Raw genomic sequence first — 11,537 nt, forward strand, 5'->3', positions numbered from 1 at the left:
CATAACTTATTTTAGGCGGATGTTATGTAACATTAGAGGTCTCTTCGCTGGTCTTCGACTCTTTTGGTTCGAAGGTGGTCATTTGCCTTTCCGGTTAGGACACGTGACATGATCTCAGTTGTAAGCGTTGTTTCGCTTGCCTGTGGTCATCTTATCTTTTATGATGCATTCAAAGCTTTGTCGGCTATTTCGTTGTATAAGAACTCTTCTTTCTTCTTCTTGGTTCACAATAGTTTCTAATGGGAGAGAGGAGTAGAGGTTCTTCTTCTTCTGTTCTTGAGAGTAACCAAATCTGTAGGGAGGATATCATCATGGTCTTCGAAGAGTTACTGAAGGCGGGTCTTCCTGAAGGTACAAGCATATTACTTATCTCTGTGCATTGGCCGAAGACTGCAATCAGCCCAACTATAATGGTTTTTCAGTGTCGTGACCCTTGGGGGTTGGATTGTGTGAGATTGGTTCCGAGGGCAAGGTCAAGAAGATAGTTCGAGAGACAGCTCTTCTTATGGCCTTTCAAATGGCTTCCTCCCATAGGATGGAATAGATTTTAAGGATTCTGATATAATAGAGACTTTTGATGTAATAGTGATTTTATTCAAGTCCCTTTCTTGACTCCTTGTAATTTTTTGTAATGAAAACATATATTTTGTATACTTTTGTGTGCTTCCTTTGTTGTTATTATTTTTGCCGAATGAAGGGGGCTAAAGCGTATCTTCTTTAATGCCCGTTTAGTCATAAAATAGTTACTGAAAAATATGATTAATACTTCTCTCTATGTAACTCTCTCGATTATACTCGGCTCTTATATACATTTGAATAAAAAAAATGAATATTATACAACAATAACAATAATTATAAGAATTTCTAGATGCTACTATATTTATATACATACACTTTACATTCATACATTATAATGGAAAGCAAAAGTTTTAAATTAGAAATTATAAATACAAAATAATTTATCATAATTTTATAAAATATTAATTAAAAAAATATGATCGTGTGAATGTTATAGGAATTATAAAAATTTAGATGAGCTCCAAATATAATATAAAAATAAATTTTAGAATATATAATACCACATATACCAATTATGATTAAGGAGGTGAATATTTAATTCTAAAAAAAAATTTGATGAGCATTGTAAAAATAAGTTTTATAATGGTATAACTTGTTTGAAGGTTTCTTTGTAGATAAAAATTAAGATTCTTTTACTTATTTGGAAATCCAATAATTAACTTCTTTCTTAACTTAATTCTCTCTTAATGAAACAGTTACATATAAAAATATTGTAAATATGAAAGATTTACTTATTTAAAAATCTACTAATTAAATCTTTCTTTTAACTTATTTCCATGTAAGAATCTTGCAAATATCTACTTCTTCACTTTTTTCTCGGCTTCTTTTCCACTCGGAGCAGAGGCCTCCCCACCGGGAGCAGGGGCCTTTGCAATGTCTTTTAACCCAGCGTCTTGTAACTCAGCTTCTTTCTCAGTGGCAGGATCGGCTTCTACTTCGCCTTTTATCTCGTTGGCAGCAGCGAGTTTTTTCTCTTCAGCTTCTGCGCTCTCTTTCTTTTGAGCATTTGAAACAGAAAAGAAGGAAAATATAATCAATAGTGAAATACAACATATGAAAAATCCAAATTTCTTCATCTTGTAAATTCAACTATGAATTTTGCTTTTTTCTCCTTTTGTTTGATCTTTTTTAGGTTTTGGAAATAATTGTTTTTTTGTTTGCTTTTGAATCGATGAATAAATATACAGAGCTCCAAACCTTTTATACTTCTCTTGATGCTAAGATTTGGAAGTTAAATTCCATGATTTAAGGAGGTTCAATGAGCTAAATTAGGGAGAAAATTTTTACTTCTATATTCTTCATAAGACTCGGTATTTGCTTTTAAAATTTTTGACTAAAATTATCAACAATGCATAATTCTACGACATCTAGATATTCAACCTTCAATATAATAACAAGATTTGAACGTTTAAGTTAGTTTTATTTATTTTTTTAATTTGTATATGCTCTTTATGATCTATAATTCTTAATGATGTAAATAATGTTTCTATTATAGAAAAATTAAGTGGTTCTTAATAAATTTTTGCATCTCTAAGAGAAGAGTTAGATATAAAAATTCTAACTAATTATAAACCAAACAGTTATATTATGAATAATATTTTAGTATTATTTATTCAACACAATAAATTTATGTGTGAAACTTTAGTGGCATTAATAAGGCTTTTAAAATTAATTAGACAATAATAAATATTTTAAAAAATTTCATTTTTAAATAGTTTAATAAATATAAAAAAATATTTTTTTTATTAAATAAATGGAGCCAATAACTTTTTTTTCTTTGGAAAATCTCTTTTGATATTTGAAAGAATTTAGATAAATTAGTCGATTGAAATATAAGAAAATAAGTTATTTTTAAAGATTTTTTTCTTAGAATTTAGATAACGTTATTATATAGTTGAGATTAGATTGATGATTCAGTTAGAATGGAATTATGTTGTGATTGACCGGAACCTGCAAGAAAAAAAAAGGGAGATGGTTGTAGCTACCCACGGCAGCCACTCCGACACTCAAGTTAGTATCGTGACAAAGAAAGAGTGCAAAGAATTGCTTAGAATTTTAATGCTCGAGAATAGTGTAACTTTGTTTCTGGGATCGTTCTCCTTTTATACTATAAAACAATGGAGATAAATATAATATTTCCTGTAAATCCGGCGATGATGTAACCGGCTGCTCGATAATTGCTAAATACATTAGTAATCCCGCAATCTTTGGTAAAATGGAAATGTGCCTGATAACAGTAACTTTGTGTCAAGACTCGGCCGATCGAGGAATGGTGAGTCTTGACAATAGTTCGGGTGTTAAAGCGTTCAGGTCTCCTTTTTCGTAGTGGGACCGCGTCTCCCACTTGTAAGATCCTTACCACATGGCAAACTTACAAGTAAACCAGATATAGAGATGGCGACTAGGGTTGTTGTTTCTATTATTATATAATTTCCAGACCACAATGGATCTATAATTAAATCATTTATTTACAACAGAATGGTATACAAAGTCAACAGATCTCAATTAATACAAATAGGATTTGACAATTCATAACTTATTTTGGGCGGATGTTATGTAACATTAGAGGTCTTCCCGCTGGTCTTCGACTCTTTTGGTTCGAAGGTGGTCATTTGCCTTTCCGGTTAGGACACGTGACATGATCTCAGTTGTGAGAGCGTTGTTTCACTTGCCTGTGGTCATCTTATCTTCTATGCTGCATTCAAAGCTTTGTCGGCTATTTCGCTGTATAAGAACCCTTCTTTCTTCTTTTTGGTTCACAATAGTTTCTCATGGGAGAGAGGAGTAGAGGTTTTTCTTCTTCTGTTCTTGAGAGTAACCAAATATGTGTGGAGGATATCATCATGGTCTTTGAAGAGTTACTGAAGGCGGGTCTTCCTGAAGGTACAAGCATATTACTTATCTCTGTGCATTGGCCGAAGACTGCAATCAGCCCAACTATAATGGTTTTTCAGCGTCGTGACCCTTGGGGGTTGGATTGTGTGAGATTGGTTCCGAGGGCAAGGTCAAGAAGATAGTTCGAGAGACAGCTCTTCTTATGGCCTTTCAAATGGCTTCCTCCCATAGGATGGAATAGATTTTAAGGATTCTGATATAATAGAGACTTTTGATGTAATAGTGATTTTATTCAAGTCCCTTTCTTGACTCCTTGTAATTTTTTGTAATGAAAACATATATTTTGTATACTTTTGTGTGCTTCCTTTGTTGTTATTATTTTTGCCGAATGAAGGGGGCTAAAGCGTATCTTCTTTAATGCCCGTTTAGTCATAAAATAGTTACTGAAAAATATGATTAATACTTCTCTCTATGTAACTCTCTCGATTATACTCGGCTCTTATATACATTTGAATAAAAAAAATGAATATTATACAACAATAACAATAATTATAAGAATTTCTAGATGCTACTATATTTATATACATACACTTTACATTCATACATTATAATGGAAAGCAAAAGTTTTAAATTAGAAATTATAAATACAAAATAATTTATCATAATTTTATAAAATATTAATTAAAAAAATATGATCGTGTGAATGTTATAGGAATTATAAAAATTTAGATGAGCTCCAAATATAATATAAAAATAAATTTTAGAATATATAATACCACATATACCAATTATGATTAAGGAGGTGAATATTTAATTCTAAAAAAAAATTTTGATGAGCATTGTAAAAATAAGTTTTATAATGGTATAACTTGTTTGAAGGTTTCTTTGTAGATAAAAATTAAGATTCTTTTACTTATTTGGAAATCCAATAATTAACTTCTTTCTTAACTTAATTCTCTCTTAATGAAACAGTTACATATAAAAATATTGTAAATATGAAAGATTTACTTATTTAAAAATCTACTAATTAAATCTTTCTTTTAACTTATTTCCATGTAAGAATCTTGCAAATATCTACTTCTTCACTTTTTTCTCGGCTTCTTTTCCACTCGGAGCAGAGGCCTCCCCACCGGGAGCAGGGGCCTTTGCAATGTCTTTTAACCCAGCGTCTTGTAACTCAGCTTCTTTCTCAGTGGCAGGATCGGCTTCTACTTCGCCTTTTATCTCGTTGGCAGCAGCGAGTTTTTTCTCTTCAGCTTCTGCGCTCTCTTTCTTTTGAGCATTTGAAACAGAAAAGAAGGAAAATATAATCAATAGTGAAATACAACATATGAAAAATCCAAATTTCTTCATCTTGTAAATTCAACTATGAATTTTGCTTTTTTCTCCTTTTGTTTGATCTTTTTTAGGTTTTGGAAATAATTGTTTTTTTGTTTGCTTTTGAATCGATGAATAAATATACAGAGCTCCAAACCTTTTATACTTCTCTTGATGCTAAGATTTGGAAGTTAAATTCCATGATTTAAGGAGGTTCAATGAGCTAAATTAGGGAGAAAATTTTTACTTCTATATTCTTCATATGACTCGGTATTTGCTTTTAAAATTTTTGACTAAAATTATCAACAATGCATAATTCTACGACATCTAGATATTCAACCTTCAATATAATAACAAGATTTGAACGTTTAAGTTAGTTTTATTTATTTTTTAATTTGTATATGCTCTTTATGATCTATAATTCTTAATGATGTAAATAATGTTTCTATTATAGAAAAATTAAGTGGTTCTTAATAAATTTTTGCATCTCTAAGAGAAGAGTTAGATATAAAAATTCTAACTAATTATAAACCAAACAGTTATATTATGAATAATATTTTAGTATTATTTATTCAACACAATAAATTTATGTGTGAAACTTTAGTGGCATTAATAAGGCTTTTAAAATTAATTAGACAATAATAAATATTTTAAAAAATTTCATTTTTAAATAGTTTAATAAATATAAAAAATATTTTTTTTATTAAATAAATGGAGCCAATAACTTTTTTTCTTTGGAAAATCTCTTTTGATATTTGAAAGAATTTAGATAAATTAGTCGATTGAAATATAAGAAAATAAGTTATTTTTAAAGATTTTTTTCTTAGAATTTAGATAACGTTATTATATAGTTGAGATTAGATTGATGATTCAGTTAGAATGGAATTATGTTGTGATTGACCGGAACCTGCAAGAAAAAAAAAAGGGAGATGGTTGTAGCTACCCACGGCAGCCACTCCGACACTCAAGTTAGTATCGTGACAAAGAAAGAGTGCAAAGAATTGCTTAGAATTTTAATGCTCGAGAATAGTGTAACTTTGTTTCTGGGATCGTTCTCCTTTTATACTATAAAACAATGGAGATAAATATAATATTTCCTGTAAATCCGGCGATGATGTAACCGGCTGCTCGATAATTGCTAAATACATTAGTAATCCCGCAATCTTTGGTAAAATGGAAATGTGCCTGATAACAGTAACTTTGTGTCAAGACTCGGCCGATCGAGGAATGGTGAGTCTTGACAATAGTTCGGGTGTTAAAGCGTTCAGGTCTCCTTTTTCGTAGTGGGACCGCGTCTCCCACTTGTAAGATCCTTACCACATGGCAAACTTACAAGTAAACCAGATATAGAGATGGCGACTAGGGTTGTTGTTTCTATTATTATATAATTTCCAGACCACAATGGATCTATAATTAAATCATTTATTTACAACAGAATGGTATACAAAGTCAACAGATCTCAATTAATACAAATAGGATTTGACAATTCATAACTTATTTTGGGCGGATGTTATGTAACATTAGAGGTCTTCCCGCTGGTCTTCGACTCTTTTGGTTCGAAGGTGGTCATTTGCCTTTCCGGTTAGGACACGTGACATGATCTCAGTTGTGAGAGCGTTGTTTCACTTGCCTGTGGTCATCTTATCTTCTATGCTGCATTCAAAGCTTTGTCGGCTATTTCGCTGTATAAGAACCCTTCTTTCTTCTTTTTGGTTCACAATAGTTTCTCATGGGAGAGAGGAGTAGAGGTTTTTCTTCTTCTGTTCTTGAGAGTAACCAAATATGTGTGGAGGATATCATCATGGTCTTTGAAGAGTTACTGAAGGCGGGTCTTCCTGAAGGTACAAGCATATTACTTATCTCTGTGCATTGGCCGAAGACTGCAATCAGCCCAACTATAATGGTTTTTCAGCGTCGTGACCCTTGGGGGTTGGATTGTGTGAGATTGGTTCCGAGGGCAAGGTCAAGAAGATAGTTCGAGAGACAGCTCTTCTCATGGCCTTTCAAATGGCTTCCTCCCATAGGATGGAATAGATTTTAAGGATTCTGATGTAAGAGAGACTTTTGATATAATAGTGATTTTATTCAAGTCCCTTTCTTGACTCCTTGTAATTTTTTGTAATGAAAATATATATTTTGTATACTTGTGTATGCTTCCTTTGTTGTCATTATTTTTGCCGAACGAAGGGGGCTAAAACATATCTTCTTTAATGCCCGTTTAGTCATAAAATAGTTACTGAAAAATATGATTAATACTTCTCTCTATGTAACTCTCAATTATACTCGGCTCTTAAATCCATTTGAATGAAAAAAATGAATATTATACAACAATAACAATAATTATAAGAATTTCTAGATGCTACTATATTTATACACATACACTTTACATTCATACATTATAATGGAAAGCAAAAGTTTTAAATTAGAAATTATAAATACAAAATAATTTATCATAATTTTATAAAATATTAATTAAAAAAATATGATCGTGTGAATGTTATAGGAATTATAAAAATTTAGATGAGCTCCAAATATAATATAAAAATAAATTTTAGAATATATAATACCACATATACCAATTATGATTAAGGAGGTGAATATTTAATTCTAAAAAAAAATTTTGATGAGCATTGTAAAAATAAGTTTTATAATGGTATAACTTGTTTGAAGGTTTCTTTGTAGATAAAAATTAAGATTCTTTTACTTATTTGGAAATCCAATAATTAACTTCTTTCTTAACTTAATTCTCTCTTAATGAAACAGTTACATATAAAAATATTGTAAATATGAAAGATTTACTTATTTAAAAATCTACTAATTAAATCTTTCTTTTAACTTATTTCCATGTAAGAATCTTGCAAATATCTACTTCTTCACTTTTTTCTCGGCTTCTTTTCCACTCGGAGCAGAGGCCTCCCCACCGGGAGCAGGGGCCTTTGCAATGTCTTTTAACCCAGCGTCTTGTAACTCAGCTTCTTTCTCAGTGGCAGGATCGGCTTCTACTTCGCCTTTTATCTCGTTGGCAGCAGCGAGTTTTTTCTCTTCAGTTTCTGCGCTCTCTTTCTTTTGAGCATTTGAAACAGAAAAGAAGGAAAATATAATCAATAGTGAAATACAACATATGAAAAATCCAAATTTCTTCATCTTGTAAATTCAACTATGAATTTTGCTTTTTTCTCCTTTTGTTTGATCTTTTTTAGGTTTTGGAAATAATTGTTTTTTTGTTTGCTTTTGAATCGATGAATAAATATACAGGGCTCCAAACCTTTTATACTTCTCTTGATGCTAAGATTTGGAAGTTAAATTCCATGATTTAAGGAGGTTTAATGAGCTAAATTAGGGAGAAAATTTTTACTTCTATATTCTTCATATGACTCGGTATTTGCTTTTAAAATTTTTGACTAAAATTATCAACAATGCATAATTCTACGACATCTAGATATTCAACCTTCAATATAATAACAAGATTTGAACGTTTAAGTTAGTTTTATTTATTTTTTAATTTGTATATGCTCTTTATGATCTATAATTCTTAATGATGTAAATAATGTTTCTATTATAGAAAAATTAAGTGGTTCTTAATAAATTTTTGCATCTCTAAGAGAAGAGTTAGATATAAAAATTCTAACTAATTATAAACCAAACAGTTATATTATGAATAATATTTTAGTATTATTTATTCAACACAATAAATTTATGTGTGAAACTTTAGTGGCATTAATAAGGCTTTTAAAATTAATTAGACAATAATAAATATTTTAAAAAATTTCATTTTTAAATAGTTTAATAAATATAAAAAAATATTTTTTTATTAAATAAATGGAGCCTATAACTTTTTTTCTTTGGAAAATCTCTTTTGATATTTGAAAGAATTTAGATAAATTAGTCGATTGAAATATAAGAAAATAAGTTATTTTTAAAGATTTTTTTCTTAGAATTTAGATAACGTTATTATATAGTTGAGATTAGATTGATGATTCAGTTAGAATGGAATTATGTTGTGATTGACCGGAACCTGCAAGAAAAAAAAAAGGGAGATGGTTGTAGCTACCCACGGCAGCCACTCCGACACTCAAGTTAGTATCGTGACAAAGAAAGAGTGCAACAAATTGCTTAGAATTTTAATGCTCGAGAATAGTGTAACTTTGTTTCTGGGATCGTTCTCCTTTTATACTATAAAACAATGGAGATAAATATAATATTTCCTGTAAATCCGGCGATGATGTAACCGGCTGCTCGATAATTGCTAAATACATTAGTAATCCCGCAATCTTTGGTAAAATGGAAATGTGCCTGATAACAGTAACTTTGTGTCAAGACTCGGCCGATCGAGGAATGGTGAGTCTTGACAATAGTTCGGGTGTTAAAGCGTTCAGGTCTCCTTTTTCGTAGTGAGACCGCGTCTCCCACTTGTAAGATCCTTACCACATGGCAAACTTACAAGTAAACCAGATATAGAGATGGCGACTAGGGTTGTTGTTTCTATTATTATATAATTTCCAGACCACAATGGATCTATAATTAAATCATTTATTTACAACAGAATGGTATACAAAGTCAACAGATCTCAATTAATACAAATAGGATTTGACAATTCATAACTTATTTTGGGCGGATGTTATGTAACATTAGAGGTCTTCCCGCTGGTCTTCGACTCTTTTGGTTCGAAGGTGGTCATTTGCCTTTCCGGTTAGGACACGTGACATGATCTCAGTTGTGAGAGCGTTGTTTCACTTGCCTGTGGTCATCTTATCTTCTATGCTGCATTCAAAGCTTTGTCGGCTATTTCGCTGTATAAGAACCCTTCTTTCTTCTTTTTGGTTCACAATAGTTTCTCATGGGAGAGAGGAGTAGAGGTTTTTCTTCTTCTGTTCTTGAGAGTAACCAAATATGTGTGGAGGATATCATCATGGTCTTTGAAGAGTTACTGAAGGCGGGTCTTCCTGAAGGTGCAAGCATATTACTTATCTCTGTGCATTGGCCGAAGACTGCAATCAGCCAACTATAATGGTTTTTCAGCGTCGTGACCCTTGGGGGTTGGATTGTGTGAGATTGGTTCCGAGGGCAAGGTCAAGAAGATAGTTCGAGAGACAGCTCTTCTCATGGCCTTTCAAATGGCTTCCTCCCATAGGATGGAATAGATTTTAAGGATTCTGATGTAAGAGAGATTTTTGATATAATAGTGATTTTATTCAAGTCCCTTTCTTGACTCCTTGTAATTTTTTGTAATGAAAATATATATTTTGTATACTTTTGTGTGCTTCCTTTGTTGTCATTATTTTTGCCGAACGAAGGGGGCTAAAACATATCTTCTTTAATGCCCGTTTAGTCATAAAATAGTTACTGAAAAATATGATTAATACTTCTCTCTATGTAACTCTCAATTATACTCGGCTCTTAAATCCATTTGAATAAAAAAATGAATATTATACAACAATAACAATAATTATAAGAATTTCTAGATGCTACTATATTTATACACATACACTTTACATTCATACATTATAATGGAAAGCAAAAGTTTTAAATTAGAAATTATAAATACAAAATAATTTATCATAATTTTATAAAATATTAATTAAAAAAATATGATCGTGTGAATGTTATAGGAATTATAAAAATTTAGATGAGCTCCAAATATAATATAAAAATAAATTTTAGAATATATAATACCACATATACCAATTATGATTAAGGAGGTGAATATTTAATTCTAAAAAAAAATTTTGATGAGCATTGTAAAAATAAGTTTTATAATGGTATAACTTGTTTGAAGGTTTCTTTGTAGATAAAAATTAAGATTCTTTTACTTATTTGGAAATCCAATAATTAACTTCTTTCTTAACTTAATTCTCTCTTAATGAAACAGTTACATATAAAAATATTGTAAATATGAAAGATTTACTTATTTAAAAATCTACTAATTAAATCTTTCTTTTAACTTATTTCCATGTAAGAATCTTGCAAATATCTACTTCTTCACTTTTTTCTCGGCTTCTTTTCCACTCGGAGCAGAGGCCTCTCCACCGGGAGCAGGGGCCTTTGCAATGTCTTTTAACCCAGCGTCTTGTAACTCAGCTTCTTTCTCAGTGGCAGGATCGGCTTCTACTTCGCCTTTTATCTCGTTGGCAGCAGCGAGTTTTTTCTCTTCAGTTTCTGCGCTCTCTTTCTTTTGAGCATTTGAAACAGAAAAGAAGGAAAATATAATCAATAGTGAAATACAACATATGAAAAATCCAAATTTCTTCATCTTGTAAATTCAACTATGAATTTTGCTTTTTTCTCCTTTTGTTTGATCTTTTTTAGGTTTTGGAAATAATTGTTTTTTTGTTTGCTTTTGAATCGATGAATAAATATACAGGGCTCCAAACCTTTTATACTTCTCTTGATGCTAAGATTTGGAAGTTAAATTCCATGATTTAAGGAGGTTTAATGAGCTAAATTAGGGAGAAAATTTTTACTTCTATATTCTTCATATGACTCGGTATTTGCTTTTAAAATTTTTGACTAAAATTATCAACAATGCATAATTCTACGACATCTAGATATTCAACCTTCAATATAATAACAAGATTTGAACGTTTAAGTTAGTTTTATTTATTTATTTAATTTGTATATGCTCTTTATGATCTATAATTCTTAATAATGTAAATAATGTTTCTATTATAGAAAAATTAAGTGGTTCTTAATAAATTTTTGCATCTCTAAGAGAAGAGTTAGATATAAAAATTCTAACTAATTATAAACCAAACAGTTATATTATGAATAATATTTTAGTATTATTTATTCAACACAATAAATTTATG

This window comes from Manihot esculenta, chromosome 14 (genome assembly GCF_001659605.2).
Source record: "Manihot esculenta cultivar AM560-2 chromosome 14, M.esculenta_v8, whole genome shotgun sequence".
Classification (NCBI taxonomy): Eukaryota; Viridiplantae; Streptophyta; class Magnoliopsida; order Malpighiales; family Euphorbiaceae; genus Manihot; species Manihot esculenta.